A 24,831-nucleotide genomic window follows, 5' to 3' on the forward strand; every position below is an offset into this window, starting at 1 on the left:
AGATGTGTATTTTACTAGTTTATTAACCCAGTGGGAATAGATTGACCCCGTCCCATCATTAAAAGTCCCAAGATTTGTCCTGCTTGGATCACATGTCTATATCTGACCCAAACAGTGATGCTGGGAAGCCCCACTTAATCTACAAAGGCTGAGAGCAGAGGAGGATGTTTCCCTTAAAGGAGAGTCAAGGTGCAGGTTATCAGAAGCAGGAAACGACGCTGGATAGGAAACACAAGAGAAGTTCCAATGGAAGCGAGTAATCAGACCAAGTGCAGAGCTGGAAAGTGACAGAGCCAGGGTTTAAACCCAAGTCTGCCCAACTCCAAAGGTTTGGCCACTGGACCAAGGGCGAGGGCTCACCGGGTGACATTGGGGTGTGGGCACACTGTGCTGAAGGGGAGCACAGGAGTCACAGTGGTTGCTAAGGAAGGAGGTAGCAAGGGGTAGAGACAGGCCAGTGGCTAGAGCTTCCCTTAAGAGGTAAGGGGGACAGTCACCTCTAGAGAGAGAACAGCTGGTAGAGTGGGGGAGGAAGCAGGTCTATCTGGGAACAGGGTCCCTCAAAAGTGGAGGTGGGGGAGCCTGAGTCCTTAGTGACAGAGAAGAGGATGAAGGCATTTCCTCTGGGCTCAGGGCCCGATGAAAGAGGGCAAGAGGTTGGTGACTGGCTATGTGGGGACAGTGCCTTGCTTCAAAGGTGATTAAAGCAATGCCACCAAAGCGGCAGCTGCCAGTGGACATGCCTAGGGAGCCCCACTCCCCCCACCAAGCAAACCCAGAAGCCCTGGAAGGAGGAAAGCCATGGCCATGGGGCAGCACCTCTGTGCCCAGCAGAGGTCTTCCTGCCTGCACACCCTTGCTCAGGCTGCTTCCCCAGATTTAGACCCTGTACTCTGGGACATCCTGTCCCTACCAAGATGCTTCCTCCTCCAAGAAGCCTTTCCTGACCCCACTCCCTTCTCTGGCAGGTCTTTCCTTTCTCCTAGCTTTTTTAATGTCCCCTACGCTCCATACCCAGCGTTTACTTCCCTCTGTTTTGTCTTGTGGTTGCTTATTCATATCTTTCCCATAGTGTCAACTGATTTATAGGCTCTAGGAGAGCAAGACCATATGTTGTATTTATTTGAACCACCCACCCCACCAGCATTGCAGACCCCATGTTGGTTAGCTGGGTGACGGGGTGGCCAAATGAATGAATGAATGTATGCACGAAAGGCAGTGGAGGGCCACCTCCTGGAGTGGGAGCTCCGAGATGTGTGAGCCCTGTGGTTTGCGCTTTTAACTGCGGGACCCCAGCCAGCACTCATCTCTCCTCCACCAGGGTGGCAGGGGCTTAGGGCGGGTGGGAGGAAGCAGAGAGAGAAGAGGAAATCAGCTGGGTTCCCGAGAAGGCAAAGCAGTGCAGGAAAGTATGGATGGTCCCGGCGCCAGCATCCACTGAGAGCTGAGAGAGGTGCTGAAGTAAGAGGCTTTTCTCCCCTGGCGCTTTGACAAACATTAAGAGGCAAACATCTTAAAACTCAGGGGGCTCAGGGAGAAGGTAAGGTCAGGACAGGGTAAGGAGTCTGGGGGGCGGGGGCGGGTCCACCGATGTACCAGTGATTGTTTAGGGAAGAATTAATGACATGTGACTGTAACCCAGTGCCTCACATGTGACAGGAGCTTAATAAATGATATCAGTTGTCATACGATAAGAGACTGGTTTGTAGTCTGAAGGATAAAAAGAAGAAGGCCTTTGGGCTTCTGGAGGCTCTGGGAGGAGCTGGCGAGGTTGTCACAAAGACTGGGGCTGATGGGTGGAGCCAGGCCTGGGAAGGCAGGTGAGCAGATCCCCCAGCACCCAGGTGAGGACACATGAGTGCAGGAGAGCCTGCTCACATATCATCTTATCCTTTGCCCCTGGCCGAAGGCTGCTAGAATCACCCAGCTATGTCCTACCCCAGCCCAGGCCACTCAGCCATCTGTCATGGGGGCGCCTCTGGCCACAACAGGACCAGGTGAGAGAGGAGCAATGCTTTATCACCATCTCTGACCTCTGCTGTCAGATTCTTAGGTCATGGAGAAACCTCCCATGCAGGATTTCACAGACCTTCCTAGCAGCGTTGGCGATAGTGTAGGGATTATCCCCACAGCTGCAGAAGGAGGGACACTGCCCAAGGTCAAGGTGGGTTGTGGAGAACCAGCTTCCTGCCTCCCAGTTCACTGCTCTTTCACCTCTGTAATACTGCCTCTCAAACCCACCCGACTCCTGGAGAACAGCCCCTGACATCTGTGCAGGACTCAGGGAGTCATTCACGCATCCGTTCCCTGGAGCAGATCCTGCCCCTCTGCCGGACACCGTCATGGGAGCCAGGGACACACACACAAAGAAATCCCAGCCCTGCCCATGGCGAGCATCCCATAATGGTGAGAATGTGAGTTGTTGTCACTGCTAAGAGGATGACCTTGCGAGCAATTGTGTGACTGATGTTTTGCTTCCGGCACCTTGGTTAGGGAGCTTCTTGGTCTTGATCTTCATTCCCGGTCCTCTTTTATCCTCCCCCACCCCCACCCCGCCCCACCTTTCCTGTTGTTACACCCTCTGCTCCGGGATTTATAGAACCTCTGGTCAGACCTTTTCGTAAAACTGCCTGTTCCCAGTCCACGGGGACGTTCCTCGGAGCACAGGCAAAAAGGACGTTTGTTCGGTAATTGATGTCGGCTGAGAGTGTCCAGTCAAGTGCTAGGGAAACCGATTCCAGATGTTTTTCAGATCAAATAATGTGTTCCTTTGAAAAAACTGTGTGGGCTGCTCCACTGAGGTGGCAGATGGGGCCAGAAAGGAGAGTTCGGTGGGTTCACATCCCAGTTAAAAAAAAAAAAAAGGTATTCAGCCACTGTGTATATTGGGGGGGTCGGGGGGGTGCTCCCCGCACGCTTGGGATCTGTCCATGGCAGTCGGCTGGGAGTGTGAGAGGCGGCTTCTTGGATTTTAAAATAGCTGCCCAGACTTGGTTGGAGCCATTTAGAGGGATAAACACGTAAAGTTTGAATGTTGCGGGTGACTGGTTGCCTCCTTTCCTGGAGAGAGGGTGGTGGTTTAAAGAGACGGTCAGAGAAAGGTCATGAGGAATTTTAAATGAGTAATAATGCCCTTTATTATTTAACCCTTGAGGACTTGGGGGCGAGCGGAGGAGGAGCGGAGGTGGGGGAGCCTCTGCTGGTGGCGCAGCTGCCAGGACACCCGTGTCCTGGCCGGGTGGGCACTGCAGTCTGACAGCCCTCCTGGGGGCAAGGGTCTGAGAACGGGGGTGGGGTGGCTGCTGGGGGCCGACGGGGCCGTTGTCATGCCATCTGGACTTTGAAGGTCTTTTTCCCTCACCAGTGCACCTCTGATGCCCACAAGCACAATTTTTTTTAGAGCCCATCTGGCCCTCACCATGACAATGTGGGGTGGGCAGAGTGGGTATCAGTGTCTCTGCTTTACAAATGTGAAAACAACAGCTCAAGAAAAAATATATGTCTGTTCTGTTTTAGCAAACTTTACTTTTTAGAGCAGTTTAAGGTTCAGCAAAATGGAGTGGAAAGTACGGAGATTTCTGCTATGCACCTTGCTCCCCAGAGAGCCTCCCCCACTGTCGTCACCCCCAGCAGAGTGGTACTTTTGTTGCAATTGGTGAAACTCCACTGACACACCATTATCATCAGAGTCCATAGGTGACATCAGGGTTCACTCTTGGTGCTGGACGTTCTGTGGGTTTGGGCAGATGTATAAGGACAGGTATCCAGTATTACAGTATCATACAGAGTATGCTCACCATCCTAAAAATCCTCTGTGCTCTGCCTATATTCATCCCACCCCCGGCCCGCCCAGCAACCACCGATCTTTTTATTGTCTGCATAGCTCTGTCTGTTCCGGAATGTCTTGCAGTTGGAATCATATAGTGTGATTAATAGCCTGGACGACCACCCAGGGCTCCAGTTCAGCACCCTCTTCCCTGGGCAAAGGTTCAGAAACGCTGTCTGTCTTTGCCCAAGCTAGTCGTCCCGTGGCTTAGCGTCCCTTCTGGGGATCGTCCTTCCCTTAACTGGGCATTTCTGCTGCCTCCTGGGAGCGAACGGATCCACCCACACCTGCCCCTGGGCTCAGTTTCAGTGTTCTCACCACTTGTTTTCTCGGCTGTCTTTCCAACCACAAGGTAAACTCCCTGCGGGCAGAGAGACCTTTGTTTGCTTGGGAGACAGGCAGGGAAAACAGCAGCTCCCTGGTAGTGAGATTCATGCTCTGATACAGAGTTAAGTGCTGGGGGCGGGGTGGTCTCTGCGTAACAAGAGTGAGAGCGTGCAATTCTCAAAGCCCTTTCCCTGTCACAATGGTCCTTATCTCTGACCAGTCCTAAGAGGTGGGCCAGGCGGGTGTCTCTGCCCATGATGCGGAACCGAGGCCTCATTTGAGTAGCATCAAGTCTTGCGGACATTAGTTGGCCCTAACACTCGGAGATGTTAAGTGATGAGACCAGAGCTCAGATGCTCTGGCCCCTATACTGTGCTCTTTCCCATGGCTCCTCCATCCCGATGATCTCCAGCATTTAATCCAGGGTGACGTTTACGGAACGTTTTCTATGCAGTAGCCTGGTTCTGTGCTGGGTGCCATATGAGCATTGTCGCACTAAAGCCTTACCACCACCAGCACAGTGAGGGATGATTGCTTTCGTTTTACAGGTCAGAAATCTGAGGCATGGAAAGCTTCCATAGCTCATGAGAGGCAGAGTCAGGATCTGAACCCAGGTCTGGGTGGGCTCCAAAGCTCAGGCCCTGACCACACCACAGCACCACCACCTAAGGGATGGAGGGTGACTTGCGGTGAGCCTCAAATGCCCGAGCTGTTTCCTGACTGCCATCTCAGCCTCCCAGCTCCAGGTCCAGGCAGAAGCCAGCCCCTAAACCAACACAGGCAAGGAGTGGGCTGTGGAGTTCCTCTTGTTCTGTCGCCTCCCTTTACAAATGGGCTAATGGGAGGCTTGCAATATCAAGTGATTTAGCAAAGGGACAGGTTGGGGGACGTGCAGAGGTGTGAACAAATCAGAGACTGCTTCCTCCCCACCTGCACGTCAGCACCACTGTAGTCAGGAGACTCCATCGGCCGTTCTAATTCCCAGGCCTGAGTTCTGCCCACCACATCGGGAAGGCAGGGACCCTTGACTTGCCTGTAGAGGCAGACAAGGCCCAGAGGACAGGCAGGGAGAAGGGCCAGGCCAGGCTCCTAGGCTCGACTCTCCAGGCCCTGCTAGTGGGAAGGCTTAGAATGGCCTCCTCTGTGTCTCCTGGGGCTGCAATGACAAGAGCTGACACCAGGGGGAGACAGGCGACCATCATCTGGCCCAGGGCAAGTTGAGTGGCCTGGGTGGCCAGGGTCTCAGGTGCAGGGAGGCACTGGCCAGGGTGGTGGGACTGTGGAGACCGATCTGGTAATGGAGAAACGGAGGGTCCTTGATTTGGGTTGAGTGTGCATGCCTCTGTACCCCATGCTCACCACTCCTTTTGCCAGCTGGCTGTGGAAATGCCTTTCTATTCAAATACAAATATGCCTGGACTGGGATTCCTTACACCAGGGGCCAATACCTTGAAATGCCCTCAGGGGCCAGGCCCCCCATCAGGTGGGGGAAACAGCCCATTAGAGGGCAAGGAGGAGGGGTCAGGCAGACCTGCATGCAGAGGCTGCCCCTCACATCCCACCTGGTAGTAAAAAGATGTTTCAAATTGTGCTGGTGGCCCTCTGTCCACTGCGTTTTGCTCCCCTGCAGACTTGACCTGCAGAGTATGAATAGCCTGGGTGGGGACTGAGAATGGCTAGGTGTGGGGGCTGACTCCCTTGGTTTACAGAGCACTTGGAGCCCGAGGGTTGGTATGAGAAGCATCCAGGGCCCAGGCTTTGCACAGACCTTTTCTTCCATCCTAGTTTGTTGCTCGTAATGCCATGACCTTGGGTAAGTTACTTCTTGTCTCTGAGATTCCTTTTCCTCACCTTCGAATGGGTATAAGATCCATTTCTGGTAAGGTCAGCAGTCAGTCATCCATTCTCATCTTTCTTGGCTACGGCATTTGCCCAACTGGTCACCTCCTCCTCTGAGGCACTTTTTCTCCCCTGGCTTCTGGGATCCACACGCTCCGGATCTGCCTTCTCCCTTTCTGGCTCCTGGCATCTCAGTCCCCTTTGCTGGGTGCTCCCCCTCTCACCAGCCTCTCCATGTGGGATATCTCAGGCCTCGGTGTTTGATCTGCTGGTCATCTTCATCTACCCTTTCTCCCTTGGTAGTCTCATCCAGTGTCACAACTTTCTATGTCATCTATATGATTTACTCACATGGCCACTGGGGTGTCTGATAGACCTCACAGATGACATGTCCCACCCCATTGCCCAGTCTCCATTCTCCCCAAACCAGCTCTGTCTGCTGCCTTCCCCATCTCGGGAAAGAGCAGGTCCAGCCTCCCAGCTGTGTCTCTGGGACACCTGGAGTCATCAATCACTGCTCCTTCTCTCCCGCCAGACATCTAATCTGCCAGGGAACCCTCTTGGCTTTGCTTTCAGAATCTATCCAGAAGCTGACCACCTCTCCTCTCCTCCACTGTTAACACCCTGGCCAAGGCCACCCCCGCCCCTACCTGGATCATTGCAACAGCCTCCTACCGGGTCTCCTGGGTACCACGCCTGCCTAAATGCCCAGTGAATCCTGAACAGAGCAGTAGGAGTGAGCCTTTAAATCTCCAGGTCAGATCAGTTCACTCCTTTGCTCAAAAGGCTTCGATTTCTCCCCAGGTGACTGGAATAAGAGCCAAAGAGCTCACGATAGCTTAGAAGACCTGGGATAACCTGGCCCCTTGTCCCTCCTCTGCCCTCGACTCCTGCCATGTTGGCCTTGCTCGCTGCTCCAGGCCCCCTGGCCTCTCATCTGCTTCTTGACCGCAACGGCCATGCTTGAGGGCCTCTGCACGTCCCTGGTCCCCCCTCCCCCCGCCATCTTGCATCTTCATGGCTCATCCTCACCCCCTTCAGATTCTGCTTACATGTCTTCTCAAGGAGGCCTTCCCATCCCCCAGCCCTGGCACCCCTGAGCCCCCTTCTTCCTCTCTGATTCTGTCGTATGTATCACCTTCTAACCTGCACATGGTGTCTTCATTGATTATGTTTATGTGTTTGTTTTGTCTGTTCCCACTCCCACCCCAAAGCTGGGATATACACTCCATGAGGATAAGAATCTTTTGGTTTATTCATTGGTGTATCCCAAACACTAGAACAGTCCCTACTGCACGGCAGACACTTAATAAATATTTGTTGCATGAAGATTATTGCATGATGATTACGAGAGATGATGTCTGTAAAGCCTGCCAGTGCTGACACCAGAAGCAATCAGTAAATGATGATGGTGGTGGTGATGGTGGTGGTGGTGGCAGTGGTGGTGGTTATAATAATCTTCAACGCCCAGGTGACTTAGTGCAGCCTTGACATGGCTAGAGGACATGGGATACACGGCAGAGGGTTGTGAGGGTTTTGGGGAGGGGGTTAAGGAAAGATGACAGAGGAGGGAGGTAGAAGGGAAATAACTTTATTCCTCTTTGAAAAGGAATAAATCTCTATGGCTGCACACAGTGCTATGCAAAGAGTAGACATTCAGTAAATCTGTGGAATGGATGAATAAATCCCTTGCCTTCTCAGTATGTGCAGAGATGACTTGGGAAACTGGGCAAGCAGCCTTGGCAGAAAGTTTTGGGGGCTGGACTGAAATAGGAGTGGTGGAAGGAAGGAAGGCTGTAATCTCCGGAGGCTGGACAGAGGAGGGCAGTCTGTGGCAGTGTCTTCCCAGATGGTGCCCAGAGCTAACCACCCTCTGCTCGGGATCCCACCATCCTGCCTGGTACTGACCTTTGGGGCCCCCTAGGCGACTGGACTGAAGAGAAGATCTGCGTCTCTAGGGAGCTAAAGTCCCAGGTTCCTTCGTCTTCATGCAAACCTGGCATCTGGTGAAATGTAGTGCCAGCGAGACTGCCTCTAGTTCTTGTTGCAGGTAGAGTGATGGTTAATTTCAGGTTTGGAATCTAATCCCTTGATTTCGAACGTGCTAAGCTGTTCGCCAGCTCTCCATGCATCTGGCGCTCCCCATCCTCCACCTCCCCCATCTCAGATGGGAAACAAAGCCACGTGAGGTGTACTTTTTTCAGTGTGTAATCGTGGAACAGCTATTTCCTCCTCCCTGTTCATTTCTTCCATTCACTAGCAAAAACTAGGGCTCCATGGATAGGTGCCTGCAAGGCTGAGATCTCCTGAAAGGCAGGAGCGGCAGGTCACGTCCTGCATCTCCCTGGCAACCATCTCTGACCTGGCCCTGCAGACTCCAGCCTCAGGACCGTTAGACGGGTGAATGCGGAACCCCACCTCTATGTGGAATTCAGACGATTTAGAGCAGTCAACGTAAAACCAAAACCACGAAGCCATAAAATAGCTAGAAAAGCAACATACAGATAAATATTTGTCTGATTGCAGGGGAGAGAAGGTCTGCCTAGGCATAAAAATCAAAAGACAAATTCATAAAGGGAAATAAGGATGCACGTGAGTTACAACAATATTTGAAACTTCTGCATTTTAAAAAAATGCCGTAAACAAAATAAAAATCCAACGACAAACTGAGAGAACATATGTGCCACAAATATGGCAAAGGATTATTATCTTTATGCATAAAGAGCTCTTATAAATCAAAAAGGATAAGATGAATATCGCAGAGAAAAAGAGGGCAAAGGATGTTAACAGGTGAGGACAGAAAGAAGAAAGTTCATTAAACATAGGAGGGGAATGCTCAATTCCATTCATAATTAGAAGAAATACAATTTTTAAAAACACTATAGACTTTATTTAAAACCTACCAAATTTGCACTTTGGGTTTTTTTTTTTTAAGGGGAGTATACATTACAGGTAGAAATACAAATTGCTTCAATCTTCCTGGAGGGTGATTTGATAATGCATATTAAAATTATTCACCTGTTCGTTGTGTTTGAACAAAAATTGTAGTTCTATGAATTTGTTCTAATCTGATTACTTAATCAGAGACATACACATAGGTTGATGTAAAAGGAGTTCATTGTAGGGTTATTTAAAATAGCGAGAGAGAAAAAGGAAAACTGTCTAAACATTCAACAATGGATTGGTTAAATAGAATATGTTCTATCCATATGAAAAAGTACCATGTTGCTATTAAGAATCATGTTCTTGAGGAATATTTAAGGCTATTGGAAAGTCTTACAATATGTTTTTAGGTGAAAGAAACCAAATGATAAAACAGTAATTTCACTATAGTCCCAATTTTCAAAAATTATATCTTTTTATGCATGCAAAAAAAAAAACCCTAGACAAATGAAGAATACATCAAAATGTTAACACTGGATCACCTCGAGTGGTGGGATTAAGGGTGATTTTTATTTTCTCCTTTACACTTGTCTGCAATTTCCATATGTTCTCCAGTGAATGTGTATTACTTTAATAATAAGGAAAAAAATGCTATTTGGGGAGAAAAAAAAGTGAATGCTAAGAGGAAAAGGCTTCAGCTACCCAAATGGTCTGAGTGCTGGTTGCTGTGGAAACTGTAACTTTGAATTGCCCAACTTTTTGTGAATTACTTCTCTGCTCTGCAGGGCTGGAGTTGGGGCTGGATTCAGTATTATCGGGGCGGGCGTGGGCATGCGTCCAGGAGGGTGGTAAAAACTGAGGGGCCCTGGCTCAATGAAAGGCTCACAGGAGGGCCCTGGGTTTCCTTCTGACTCCTGCTCCCCTTCCAGGTACGGAGGGACCTGGCATCCCATGTGCAAACCTACCAGGGAACCAAGAAGAAACCCACTGCTTCCCTGAATAGGGTTCCCCCAGTGCCTTGGTGGAGTATTGATGGTTCTCATTAATCAGACTTGCCTGACTGCCAGCCTGGCATCTAAAGATGGGGTCCCAGCAGTGATGGGGGAAGGTAGGGCACAGAACTGACACAGCTGAGTCCCAGGGACAGTTCACTTAAAAGTGGGGCATTTAAACAAAAGTCCCAGCCCCAGTTTGAGCCTTGACCATGTGCCATCTTGCCTGCCTTCTCTTTACCACCTGGAGAGCAATCCCTGCTCTGAAGGGGAGTCGAGGATGAAGCAAGAGCCCCAGGGCCTTTCAGGAAGCTGGGAGGCTGGGTACCCTGAGTGCAAGGCACTTTCAGATGCCTATTCTCGGAACACGAATGTCTTGCTGCCATTTGTGAATCCTGCTCCGAGCTCTAGGGTGTGGAGAACTGGTTGATTTATAGATCGAGGCAGCCACAAGTTGGAATTTTAAAAAGCAATGTGTCCTTTGAGCAGGAGCCCGGGCTGGGGGCTCTGCAGGCTGTCGCTTTGTCCCAGGGACCAGATGGAACTTGTTTTTCTGTTCACTTGGGGGTTTAACCCTTCGTGCACTCCCTCCCCTCCAGCCCCATTCAGGAATCACTGCCTTTGGGGCAAGGAGTCAGCCATGACAAAGAATCCACGCGTTTGAGCCTCAAAGACATTTATTGGAAATGCTTCGTCTTTTCGGTCCCCTGCCTTTGCCGGATTATTTTGTTTTCTTTAGCACAGTGACATGTGCCAGGCCATGTTCTAAGCACTTTAGAAATATTAACCCATTTACTCTTCACAATCACTATTATCCTAGGTTTACGGATGAATAAACTGAGGCACAGATAGGTTAAGCAATTTGCCCAAGGTCACACAGCTGGTGAATGATGAAGCCGGGATTTGAAGCCCAACTGTCTGGTTCCCAAATTTGTGTGTTTAATCACAAAATCGTGGCTGCCTCTCAGGTAGCAGGCGAATGGATTCTGCTCTTAACTGTTCTGAGTTGCTGGGCTGATTCTTCCCGCTTAAGCCATGAGCGCGTAAGGCACCATCAGCTTGGGATGGAATCCAAGTCCCAGGTGTTTGTGCCTGAAATACCACTGTCATCCTGGGTCTATCTCACCTGTTACTCCTTCAGGCTCATCAGGCTTTGAAACCCCTATTTATGAGGTCCATGCAAGGTAACAAGAGGGGTCTAGGGTTTAATGCCCACGTCTACTCCACCCACAGCATGTGTGAACCCGGTAGGGTCCAGGGTCCCTGAGTTTGGAACTTGTGTTCTGCTGGGAAAACTTTGTGCCACATACAGCTTCCCTCCAGCAGGGGTCCTGGGGTCTGCCCTTTGGCAAGCTCTCCTGCCTATGGATGGAGCAGAACCCACAGGGCTCTGTGAACCTTTGTGAAATACTGGAACCCGAACACTCCCCGGGCATGCAGAGCTGTTCCTTATCCTAGAGAAGTCAGCACAGTTCTTTGTCCTCTCTCTCTAGGGGCAGTTGCTGGACAGCGACTGGGGCTTGGCACTCACCGGGGCCCAGGGCTATGACAGCTGTGGTCAGCTGGGTGCCCACGGCACCCAGGCTGTGTGGGGAGAGACTGCAGCCCCTACATGAAGCAGCAAAGGGCTTGTCGCCTCCTCATCAGGGTCATGGGTGCACATGGGACACCTTGCCTCATGCCATGAAGTTACAGGGGACCCAGGAACTTGGGACAGTCTGTTAAGGAAGTGACGTGGGGCTTGGAGTCAGGAAGTAGGTTTTTGATAAAAATGGCACTACAGTGATACCACACTTGAGAGTGAGCTGTTCTTTCCAAGCTCACCTTCCAGATCATAGAACCGTGCCCACTGGCATACTCAAACTTCTCATTTGGGTCGTTGTGTATGGCAGTCGCTCTAAAATAGATTACATACAACCCTGCCTTCTTAAACATCAGATAAACATAGTTTAACCTCTGTTAAATGACTCCATGTCATCATCCATTCAGTGTGAACGGCGCTCTTGCTACCTATCAGAGTGTCTTGTCTGTGGCCGCAGGGGTTGCTGAGCCGTGTTCTAGCAGGGCTGTCAGTGGTTCCCCTATGGGCAGGTCCCGCCCAGCCCTGAGGGAGAGGTAGCCCTGATTATCAATCCTCTAGGACAGGGAGTTAGAACTCAGGAGCTGCCTCAGTCACCCTGCAGTGTTTTCTCTTGTTTCTGACACCAAATGTGGGTTATTATCCACACCAGCAACCAGCTCTCCAGCTCTCCATCAACCTGGAGTCCTACAATTTAATGCAATTCTCACATCACTACCCAGACTTAGTATCAGACTCTGCAGGTTAAGGGCTTCAGATGCCCATCATGAGTATTGGTGCCAAGGGTACCCACCCTTCTCTCCGGCTTGGCTAAAGAATCAGGGTCCCCACTACAATCCCCCTCTTGGTTTCAGTAATTTGCGATGACAGCTCACAGAATTCAGGAAAAGTTTCTCTACTTTTATCAGTTTATTATAAAGGATACAATTCAATGGAAGGGATGCAGAGGGCACGGAATAGGGGTAGGGTAGGGGTTGCAGGGAGCTTCTGTGCCCTCTTCAGGAGTGCTACCCTCCCAGCACTTTGATCAGCCCACCAACTCAGAAGTTCTCCAAACCCCTTTGTTAAGGAGTTTTCATTATGAAGGCATGATTGATTAAATCATTGGCTGTCAGTGACTGACTCCATCTCCAGCCTCTCTCCCCTCCCTGGAGGTCCCAACCCACGCTAACCATGCCTTGGCCTTTCTGGGCCCAGTCCCCATCTGAAGCTACCTAGGAGCCACAGCCACCAGTCATCTCATTAGCACATAAAAGACACTCATCACTCTGGAGACTCCAAGGGTCTTAAGAGCTTTGTGCCAGAAACTGAGGACAAAAAGAAAATAGCTCTTATGTTACAGTTGTGTTGGACAGTGTAGAGAGTGGATGGATGGTACTGCAGATGACCTCAGCTAAAGGAAGGCAGGTGGGACCATGAGGGGGCACATCCCTCTCCAGGGGTGGCAAGCTGAAGATTACTGTGAGACACTCCCTCCAAGGGCATAGGCAACTCCAAGAGGGCAGAGAGTCGCTCAACTTCACAACTGAAGCCCAGAACCTAGGACTGCGCTGGCACGTGGCAGGTGCCTGATTGTGTAATTGACAAGCAGATAGCTGCTTTGCACCAGGTCACCTGGTTTCACGTTTTTCTCTTCATCAGTTTCCCTTTTGCTTTCCCCTAGTCTTCAGGGAGTCCGTGATGCATCGTTCTTCCCACAGTGGTACTAAGAACAAAAGCCTTGGTTCTGTGTCTGTGCTCTGCCCTTGCTGTTGACATGGGACGTGCCCAGGACGGGGGCTCAGAAAGGGGAGGAGAGATCTTGGGGAATGGGAGTCAGAACTGCTCGAAGTCCAGCTGCCCCAGCCAGTGTGGAGATTCTTTTTCTGGAGCCAGTTCTGCCTTTGGAATACAGGTTTTATTTTATTTTCATAAAGGCAGCTTTTTTTTTTTTTTAGATCACTCACAAGTGATCAGAGAAATTGGTAAGTCTATTTGTTTCTACACAAAACCACCCAACACTGCTAAAAATTATTTTTTAAATTTCTTTTCCTCCTGTCATCTGTTATTTGCTGCTGTCAGATGACTGGTCTCCTCATGTCCCTTCTGATCTGCAGCAGGATGGGAAAGCTGATAACCAGGCAGGTCAGGATTGTTTTTAAACCAAGAGTAAATAGGCTCAAAGTGAGGGCATGAGTCAAGGGCCTGAGTTTTCACCCTGTGACGTGCATGAGATGCCTCTGTATGTATTTTTCGGAGGTGGGGCGGTGGGGGTGGTCAGGAAAGCCAGCACAGGGGAGTCAGCGTGTGATCCTCGAGGTCTACAAAGACAGATGTGAGTTCAGAGTCCAGTTCTGTGTCCAGCTAGCCTCACTAGTTTCTCAACCTCTTAGCCTCACTATCCTCATCTGTGAATAAAATAATAGTATCTGCTTTGAGAGGATTAAAGGGGAAAATGGTCAAAGGAACCAATGAGAGCGCAGAGAGCTTTCCCACAGTAGGCAGGCCTCCTCCCCAGCAGATGTGCCGCCGCCGCCGTGTGCTGGACAGTTGAGGTCATAGGAGAGATGAACCTCCAGAGAGGCCGTTTGTATTGTCTCTCTCACATTTAGAGAGCCCGTTACATGTTTTGTGTTCTTTATCCTTGTCTCGTGATGGTCTGGTGGGGTTGGCACAACTGGTCCCATGATCTTCTCTCTGCCAATGAGAAAGCTGAAGCAAAGAGAAGTTAAGGATTTTGCCCCAGGTCACGTGGGCAGGTGGGGACGGAGCCCCAACCAGAAGCCTGCTCTCCCTGCTCCTGTTGTCCCAGGTCTCACCTCTTCATGTTCTTGACCTCCTCACATGCCATGTGAGCTGATAAAACCTCCCTGGCCTTCCCTGCTGTCTCTCAGGATCCAAGGTGGTTCAGGATGCTGTCCCAGGACCCAGGTGCTTCAAAAGACGTAATGCCCGTGAAAGCTCTTTGAGAAGTAAAAGCACTATGCACGTGAATTCTGCCATTTTCCTGCAGTATTTTAATCCCTTTCTAGTAACACTGGGTAGGTGAGATGCCTGACACCCCTCTTCCCTCCCCATCCCTGCCCCTCCCTCTACCCCCATTACCCCCCAACCCCAGGGAAAAAGCAGAGAGTCTTGGGGCTCAGCATCAGGCCCTAAGCAGCCAGGTGCCCCCAGAAAGTCTTCCAAAGGAGAGAGCTAACAAGGGCATTTTTTTTAAAGCCGCCTGTAAAAGCAAGTCCTCTTCATGCCTGGGCTTTTCAGAATGAATGATTCTGAAAGCCCAGCTACCTCCTGTCAGCACTCTGGGCCCCTCACACAGGGACACAGGCTGAGTGAGCCCTGTTCTGTCTTCCCAGGGCCGAGGCTTCCCAGGGAGGAGCTGGCACGCACCCAAATTGTCTTGGGCTGGGGAAGTTCAAGGGCTGATGGCCGAGCGTCCGGCAGCCCTTGGCTCCATAGGTCTGTGTCCAGCTTGCTGAGGGCAGCTTTTCCCCTCCAGAGAGCAGGGCGTAATAAGAGCTAACTCTGCTAAGGTGCAGTCCCAACTTTTGTGTGTACGGTCATCCTTTGATCTTGCCAGCAGTGCTGTGAGGTGCTGTTAATATCGTCTCCACTTCCCAGAGGAGGAAGCAGGTGTGTAGCTGGCCCCAGCTGGTGAGCTTCAGAGTTGGCCTTCAGACCCATGTGATCTGGCTCTAGAGGCGGGGTATTAACCACCAGGCTTCACTGCTTGTCTAGGACAATGGGCTGTAATTCACCAAGCCATATTTCCTTGGAAACATGCATGGGAGGGACCAGCAAAGGGAGGCTGGGGTTCAGTTTCCCTGCCTTGTCTGGTTTCCATGGTGAGGCCCCTCCGACTCTGCCTTCCCCAGCTCCTCCCCTCTGGAGAGCACTGGAGCCTCCTCAGGGCTCAGCCCCTCAAAATCCACCCCTTTATTTATTACCCCGCAGGGATCTCCAGCCTGCCCTGCCCTTCGTCCTGGCTACTGTATTTCAACCACAAATTTTCTCTTACAAGCAGTGTCTCATCCATCTCAGACCCTCAAGAAAGGCTTAGTAGCCTCAGAGGAGAGAAAAAGGGGGCAAAGAGGAACTAATGGCACCCTAGGGGTCGGGTTCTGCTTCCTCCTGGGGAGGCAGAGTGCGAGGGAAACACATAGCTCCCTTGGGCAAAAACATCTACAGTTGTCTTTCCAAACTTACCCTAAACCAGGTGTTGGAGCACTTTGGCTGAGAGTCTTCCTATTAGACTGAGCTGTTTGGTGACTTGGGGGAGAGTTACCATTTTCTGAGACGGTGTCAGCTCAGGCTGCCATGACAAAGCACCATAGACTGGGTGGCTCCAACCAAGGAAATTTATTCTTACGGTTCTGGAGGCTGGGAAGTCCACGATCAAGGTGCTGGCCAATTCAGTTTCTGGTGAGACCTCTCTTCCTGCCTTTTCTTGCAGACAGCTGCCTTGTCTCCGTGTCCTTGCACAAAGAGGGAGAGGAGAGGGAGCAAGGTCTCTGGTATCTCTTCTTATAAGGGCACTAATCCCATCAGGAGAGCCCCACCTCCATGCCCTCACCTAACCCTCATCACCTCCCAAAGGCCCCACCACCGAATACCATCTTCAACGTGTGAATTTTGGGTGGACAGAAACATTCAGTCCATAGGAAATTAAAGATTAAGGGAAGAGCACATTCCAGGGATGGGTGCAAGAACTCAAGAGATCTGGACATGCTGAGTTAAGGTGTTATCTGACCTTCAGGGAGAGATGTTTGAGTTTTTGTATATAAGAGTTTGACGTTCAAAAGAGAGTCAAGACTGGAGATAGAAATGGCTTCTCCAAGCCACAGTTTTCTCAACTACAAAATGGGATGAATAATACCCATCTTATGAGATTGTTGTATGGTTTGAATAAGAAAAACAAGATACTTTGCGATGTTTTCATGCATTCTGAAACCAGAGAGCTCATTCTCAGTAGTTAAATGGCAGAGACAAGCCTGACTAAAACCATGACATAGACAATTTGTCTTTGGTACCTCCACCCTCCATGTATCATGTCCTTTCCGACATTTTTCCCCCCTTAGACACAACATCATCCTCTTTCTTCTCCACCCCCACCCGCATCTATGTCTGTTCTTCTCAAACACATCACATCCCAGTGTGGTGACTGATAGCAGCTTAAAATGTTTTCTGCCTCAAGGGACTTTGCATGCTAAGAGGCTGAACCAGTCTTAAATTTAGAGAGTAAAGAGAAAGAAAAGGAGAAGAAGGAAGAGGAGGAGGGAGAAAGGACTGTGTTTTCTCAATTAGCAGAAAAGTACAGAATTTACTCAATATTAAGTTTTTTCCCCCATACTTTAAGTCTTTCTTAAATATTTTCTTTCCATTTTTCATCTCCATATCAATGTATACATTATGCTTCAATATATTTATGTAGCATGTATAATATGTGTTTTAATTATATTTAGTATGTTTGATCTTTGATTTAGCTATACATTTGTTTATACTTATCTGTATATAAAGATACCTATCATGTGCATATGGAGAGAGAGACAAAGAAACAGAACCATCATGTATTATGCAACAATATAAGTTCAGAACTACTGAGCTAAAGAAAAGAGACACTAATGGTGGGTTTTTAGGCATCGTGTATCAGGTTTGAGGCTTCTGACACCTCTGAAATTTTGTCCCATCATAAATTGTTACCTCCTAACCTTAGTGTAATGCTAGTTCTACCAATGAGCAAATTAGACTGGGAGAGTCTTAATAATTGCTGACGCTCAGCTTAAACAAGCACAGAGAAGCCAAGGACAGGTGGGGGAAATGAGACGTGAAATAGGTGATATGATTTTCTGTGGATCCAGAACTAGAAAAATCTTACTGGATGAAATGTCGGGGAAAATTAGTGTAGGAATACATCTGATTCAGCCCCAAGGAACCCATAGTGGGAGGTGTGGAAAGAAACTGATCATTTGGATATGAAGGAAGATCAGAGGAGACTCAACTTGGGCTGAGGGTACTTGGAACCCCAATAATATCCCCAGTGAACATCGCAGCCATCAGTTGAATAAGTCATTGGGGTGAGAATTCATAGATAAGCAGGAACTAAACTCCACCCTGGGGGAGGTATAGCTCAAGTGGTAGAGGGCATGCTTAGCATACACAAAGTCCTGGGTTCCCAGCACCTCCTCTAAAAACAAATCAGTAAATAAACTTAATTACCCTCCCCCCACCAAAAGAAACCAAAAATTAAAAAAAAAATTCAAAATTCCAAAAGCAGGGACAAAGTTCCTGATCACTAATGTGTGTTAGTCCTGACTTGTGCATTGCCCCAGCTCAGACCTTTATTACAGCAAGTTATGACAATGGTTTTGTAAACTCAGCTCCCTGTCTCTTCTCCTAGGATAGTGCATCTTTCTCCTCTGGGCACCCACATCACTCTACATTGTGAGGGCATTTATCTCACCCTATGTCAGGATGTGGTGTTTTAGAAACATGTCTCCTATCTGCAACTACATTACTAGCAACTTCAAGGGCGATATCTCACACCACACATCAGCCCTGCCTTAGGACAGAGGGAGCACCAGGTAGGCAGTAATTGGGAGCTCAGGCAAGTGGGCTGGCATGAAGAAATCTGCCCATGGGAAGTAGGGACCATGCCACTAGGCTGGGCTTAGGGCCTGGTCTCACCCCCTAGGAGGCAATCTCCCCAAAAAGGCAGAACCTCCATGAAGGAAAACTAGACGGTTTCTGAAATGGACCCTAGGATGAGCTTGTCAGCATATTGGACATAGCAGATGAAGGAATCAGTGAACCTGAAGATAGATCAATAGAAATTGTCTAAACACACATAAAGAGAGAGAAAAGAAGGGTAAGAGACAGAACAGGGCATCCAAGAATTGTGAGACGATAGGAAATGGACTAACACATATAGTTGGAGTCCCAGAAAGAGGAAAGAGAAAGAACAGGGCAGAATAAATATTTGAGGAGACAATGGCTAATAATTGTTTTTTAAGTAATGAAAAGGAGCAAACCATAGATCCAAGAAGCTGAGACAACCGTAATCAGGATTTTAAAAAACCCACACACCTAGATGTATCATGAACAAACTGCTGAAAACCAACGATAAAGAGAAATTCTGAAGACAACCAAAAAAAAAAAAAAATGCTGACATGCCCCTCACCAAAGTATTTCTAAATACTCATGAAGGAAATATGTTCTTAGGGGACAGAGTTAGGGAGGACATGAGGGGGACAGATGTGTTAACCTTTCCCAGCATTTCTGTAGTTCTCTAGGTATTTAGAATCTCTCTTTTATATTATATCAAGGAATTTCTGTCACCTCAATTTCATTTAATGTAGGATACCACTAAGTTCTGACGTCAGCAAACAGATGATCCAGATAACTTTGGATCTAAAATCTGTATTGATAAATCTGGCCCAATCTAAGATTACCTCCTTTTTTCTCTGATATAGTACCTTATCATATATTCCCACATATATTTCTCAGATTTCTGCTGATAAATATAAGAAAACAAATGACAGTTATTTTGGTGTGGAGGTCTGCTGTTTCAGAATCAGTATGTCAGTCTTTGTACTTCTCCTTGGGGCATGCTGAAATGTGACGCTAAAATTGGTTGGGAGCAATGAAGGTGGTCGGCTTGGGCATCAAAAACAGGTATTCTCTTGCAAGGCAAGATCAGCCTTATCAGACAGGGAGAAGGGGCAGCTTCTGCTAGAAAGGGAGGCACCGTGTGGTATGATGTTCAGCCGTCTGAGTCACGCAGTTTACAAGATCCTAGTCTTTCCCAGTCAATGCTCTGTCCCATAAGAGACCTGAATTTAACTTAGGCTGTAATTCAGCAACCTGCGAGGTCAGATTCCATTTCTGATTCCAGTTTTGTTGGCCCTGAAGCTACAAGCTACTTAAAGATATCCCACCTTTCGCTGATACTGCATTCTGGTGTGTGTGTATTTTTTTCTTCCCTCAAAGGTTCTTTCAGGATAGTCATAAATGTACCCTGGTCCTCCAGTTGTACCTTGAGTCATAAATTAATTCCCAAGTTTGTTATTTTTTTCCTTTAATCTTTCCACTTCAGGCAGAAGAAACCATCTTACTCCACGGTCTTTATATTAATCATTCCCAACATGATAATCCCCTATCATGCAACTCCACCAGTCAAGCTCTTATCTCTAACAGGCCCTTCATTCAAAACAACCACATTTGATGGTAAAGAATCTTTTGCTACTGTATATATCATGGGCCACCAATGTCACATTTTATAATGGTAACCTGTTCCCCCATCTTCATCCCTGATTTTTTTTTTAATCTCTGATTTTAAGCAATTTTATGTCATATGCTTTGGTGTAATTTTCTTCATGTTTCTTTTACTGGATGTTTCTTTTACTGGGCTTCTTGGATCTGTGAGTTTACAGTTTGCATTAAATTTGGAAAATTTTCAACTATTATTTTTTCTAGTATTTTTTTCTGCCTCTCTCTTGACTTCAGGGACTCCAGTTATATTTATATTTAGCTACCTGAAGATGTTCCGTAGCTAACTAATGTGCCATTCTGGGTTTTTCACCCTGTTTTGTTTTGTCTCTGTTTTTCATTTTGGATAGTTTCTACTGCTGTGTCTTCAAGCTTGCTAATATGTTATTCTGTGTGGCTAATCATCTGTTAATCCCATTCAGTATATTTTTCATTTCAGACATTGCATCATTTTTTAGCTCTTCATATTCAATTTGGAGTTTACAAAAATATATTCTATCTCTCTTGGGGTATTTAAGCAACCCTACCTTCTTGAACATATGGAATATAGTTTTAATAACTGTTTTAATGTCTGTGTCTACTACTTCCATCATCTGTGTCATTTCTGGCACAGATGATTGGTTTTTGTCCTCATTTTGCCTCTTTGCATACCTGGTAATTTTTTTAGGTGCTAGACATTGTAAATTTTTACTTTGTTGGGTGTGAGATATTTTTACATTCTTAGAAATATTCTTGAGTATTTCTGGGATATAGTTAGGTGCACTGAAAACAGACTGATCCTTTTGAGGCTTGCTTTTAAGCAACCCGTGTTAGTGGGGGACCAGAGCAGCCTTTTTCTATGGTTAATTTCACCCCACTGCTGAATAGTCTACTGCCCCATGAATTGGAAGGCTATTTTTTTTAATCATGCTAGTGGGAATGCAAACTGTTCTTAGCCCTATGTGAGCCCAGAAGATAGTCCCCTCTGTTCTTCTGGGAGTTCTTTCCCTGGTCTTACATAGTTTCCTCACGTGCAAGTGCTGATCAGTACTCAACTGAAGAGTCAAGGAGGACTCTGTAACTAGAAGTCTCTCTCTGCATATCTCTCTCCCTGCCCTGTAAATTCTGGGCACCTTGACCTCCTTGGACCTCCAGCTCTATCTCCTCAACTCAGAATGACTGTCAGGCTCCACCTGACTTTCCCCCTTCCCTGCAGTGCAGCCTGGAAACTCAGAAACTCTGTTCAGGCCATAAGCTGGGGTAATCATATGACTTTCTATTTGTTTCCCTTCTCTCACTGATCACTGTCCTGTCCTGTCTGATGTTCAGAGTCCAAAAACCACTGTTTCACATATTTTGTCCAGCTTTGTAGTTGTCTCAGTGTAAGGCTAAGTCTGGTCCCTGTTACTACATCTCGGTTGGAAGCAGAAGACTTTTACCTGTCTTCAAGCTGGACCAGGCAGCTGACCAACCCCAGATATGAGGGTCATCCTCTTCTAGTTCCAAAACACTATGTCAATCAGGGTTTAGTTATGGAAAACTGAAACCACACTCAAGCTCTCTTAAGCAGAAAAGTACTTACTACAGGAAATTGGGTGCTTACAAAATTGTTAGATGGTCTGAGGAATGGGCTCTACTTTCAGCCTCCAAGAATGACTCCCCCAAGAATAAAACCACCAAGCTGGCTTACCAGAGGAGCTGCTTTTTCTGCCCCAGTGACAAAGCTGGGGAATCAGGAAGCTGACATCAAAACACACCACAGCCACTTCACCCAGGGGTCAGGGAGCAGCCTCCACCTCTGAAGAGTTGTTTAGCTCCAGTGAAGTCAGTGACTAGACTTGAGAACAATGAGTCTGGGAGGTCTCTGTTGCTGCATCTCTCTCCTCATGGAGCTGCCACCCAAGACTGGAATTTTGCTGCAGAGAAACCCAAAAGTCTCCACCAGTGCATCAGCCCAGGAAGTAGGAGACAGCCTGTGCCTCACCTTGTTGTGTGAGTGTGTCTCATTGGTAGAATCAAATTTGCATCCAGAACCCCAACTGCAAGGGAGTCTGGGAAATGTAGTTTTTTGCTTCCAGCCTCTGTAGTTGAGGATGGTACTCTTGCAGGAGGTTGCAGAAGATGCCGTGTGACAGTCACCATGTGGTAAAGAAAAGCCTGGTTCAGGAATGGGACGAATGCGGGATATTGAATCAGAACTTTGATTTATCAGGACAAAATTGGATTCCTTTTTCACTTTGTGTCCTGTTCTGAGTTTCCTCATATGGAGTTTGTAATCTGGTACATCCTCACTGTGGTGATGAGGGAGTCTCTGTGTTAAAGAGAGTAGGACTCTTGCTGACTATGAGGAGATGTCCCAGAGACGGAGGAGGGCTGTGGGCCCAGCGCCTCCACCATGGGGTGGTCCCTAAGTCCTCAGCTGGTGATAGCCCCAAGCAGGGACCAGCATATACAGCCACATCCATCAGCCAAAGGAGTTAAGGTGACACTTTCACTGATAACTTCCTGTCTCATCTTCAAGCAGTGACATTGGGAGTTAGCAACCTGATATAAGTACCAGGCTTGACTGAAAGGGATTGGAAAGGAAGAAAAGTAAACTGCGAGGCAGGAAGCAAACACAGCAAGTATTTTATTGCCGGTATGGGTATGCTCTGTTGTACAGAGCAGAGCCCTTATCCAGGCCTCATCAATAGTCTGAAGGCCCTGGATAGGCCGTGGGAAGCCACAAACCCCCTAAAGTATTTGCAAATTTACTTCTTCAAAGTGTTTTCTGGAGTCCATACATTTTTTAAGTTGTCTTTAGGGCTCTGTGATTTTGAACAGTTAAGAATGCCCTGAGGTGTGGGCTCTAGTTTCTCCTCCAAGAATAAATTCTTTTTTTTTTGTTTTTGTTTAGCCTTTGGAAAGCAAACAGTCCCAGTGGTTTTTGAAACTATCTTTTCACTAATGTCACAATACTATATTATCATGCCCATTTTCAAGCTATGAAAACTGAAGCCCAAGAAATTTGAATTTGTTCTAATTGTAAATTAAATTGGCACCTGAGCCATCACTTAGCCTGAAATCTTCTGAGTTCCTCGGTCTTCACTTAATCCATTGAATCATGCTACCTGCCAGCATACAGTCTCTAATTTGATCACCCACTGCCTGTCAAGACCAACTTTAGAAGCAGAACACAGGCTTCCTGTCCTGTGTTTTGCTTACAGTTAAGTCAGGGTAAGCAAAAGGGTCACCTTTATATGCTGAGGACATGCAATGGAAGGGGAGACTAGGATGAGTAGCCAGAGTCAAGGAAGCTTCTTGGGAGAGATGAGCCTTTAAGCCGCTTCATGTTTACTTGGTACCATCATGTAGAAGAAGAAAGGGCAGAATATTCAAGCTGAAGGCATGGAGCAAAGCTCGGGGGCTGAAGAGATAGAAAGAAACTACTTTCTTAAGCACCTACTCTATACGGGAATCACATCTAATCACAGTCTTAAGAGGCTGAGATGTTATTATCTTCAGTTCATTTATTGGGAAACTGGCTTAGAGAGGTAAGAAGCTTGTCCAAATTAATACATTTGTGAATGAACCATGATAAGGATCAATCAAAACACCTGCCTGAAATGGAGGGGGGGAAAAAAACATATAAAACTTCAGAAACTTAATCCGGGAAGTATAGACCTGCTTACATGTACCTATTTTATTCTTGTTAATATTCCTGCCACTCTTTGGTAAACCATTACCTCCTAAATTTTGGGATTTGAAGTTGATATTTCATTGCTATAGTCATAGTGATAGTAAAGATAATATGAGAAACATCTGCATTAAAATATAACCTGTGACCCTTAACGTTATACCATACATGTAATTAATTCAAAATGGATCAAAGACCTAAACATAAGAGCCAAAACTATAAAACTCTTAGAAGAAAACAGGGGAAAAGCTGGATTTTGGCAATGATTTCTTGGATATGACACCACCCATAACACAGGCAACTAAAGGAAAAAAAATAGATAAATTTGACCAAATCAAAAAATTTTAATTGTCAGATATAATCAACAAAGTAAAAGGGCAACTAAAGAATGAGAAAATATTTGCAAATCATATATCTGTTGAGGGATTAATATGCAGAATGTGTAAAGAAATCTTACAACTTAACAACAACAATCCAATTTTAAAAAATGAGAAAAGGACTTGAATGTACATTTTCCCAAAGATATGCAAATGGGCAACAAGAACATGAAAAGAAGCTCAATGTCACTAATCATTAGGTAAATGTAAATGAGAACCACAATAAAATGCCACTACATACCTACTAGGATAGCTTCTATTTTTTTAAAAAAAGGAAAAGAGAAGAAAATAACAAGTGTTGGCAAAGATGTGAAGAAATTGAAACCTTTGTGCATTGTTGGTGAGAAGGTAAAATGGTGTAGCTTCTATAGAAAACAGCATGGTGGTTCCTCAAAAAATTAAAAATAGAATTATTATATGATCCAGCAATTCTGCTTCTAAGTAACTATCCAGAAGAACTAAAAGCAGTATATTGAAGAGATATTTGTACATCCAATTTGGCTATGTTATTCAAAATAGCCAAAAGGTAGAAACGACCCAAGTGTCCATTGACAGCTGAATGGGTAAACAAAATGTGGTATTATCCATAAAATGGAATACTATTCAGGCTTAAAATGGAAGGAAATTCTGACACATGAGATAACATGGATGAACCTTGAGGACACTATGCTAAGTGAAATAAGCCAGTCACAAAGAGACAAGTACTGTAGAATTCCATTTGTGTGAGGTACCTAGAGTAGTCAAATTCATAGAGACAGAAAGTAGAATGGTGGTTGCCAGGGGCTGGGTGATGGGAGAACAAGGAGTTGTTTAATAGGCATGGAATTTCAGTTTTGCAAAATGAAAAGAGTTCTGAAGATTGGTGGCACAATGAACTGCACAGTGGTAGAGCACATGCTTAGCATGCACAATGTCCCAGGTTCAATCCCCAGTACCTCCATTAAAAATAAATAAATAGATAGATAGATAGATAAACCTAATTACCTCCCTCCCCCACTACAAAAAAATTAAAAATTAAAAAAAAAAGTTAAGATGGTAATTTTTATCTAAGGTGTGTTTTACCACAATTTAAAAAATTTATAACCAATACATGTCATTTAAAAATA

General features: G+C 46.9%; 1 protein-coding gene and 1 long non-coding RNA gene across 8 annotated transcripts in view; one reads left to right on the forward strand and one right to left on the reverse strand.

The window, feature by feature from the left end:
- PEBP4 (phosphatidylethanolamine binding protein 4) overlaps positions 1–24,831 on the forward strand; it is a 228,130-nt gene that overhangs the window by 51,070 nt on the left and 152,229 nt on the right. The window lies entirely within an intron of this gene.
- Positions 12,352–21,646, reverse strand: LOC141575706 (uncharacterized). Of its 2 annotated transcripts, none has more exons than XR_012503443.1 (4): positions 21,363–21,646; positions 15,635–15,903; positions 14,245–14,359; positions 12,352–14,137 (listed from the first exon to the last, which is right to left on the reverse strand). It is a non-coding gene; the product is annotated as an uncharacterized LOC141575706 (long non-coding RNA). The 2 variants fall into 2 exon arrangements; XR_012503442.1 differs by having other exon boundaries at positions 14,245–14,388.

The sequence above is a fragment of the Camelus bactrianus genome, chromosome 31 (assembly GCF_048773025.1).
Source record: "Camelus bactrianus isolate YW-2024 breed Bactrian camel chromosome 31, ASM4877302v1, whole genome shotgun sequence".
Taxonomy (NCBI): Eukaryota; Metazoa; Chordata; class Mammalia; order Artiodactyla; family Camelidae; genus Camelus; species Camelus bactrianus.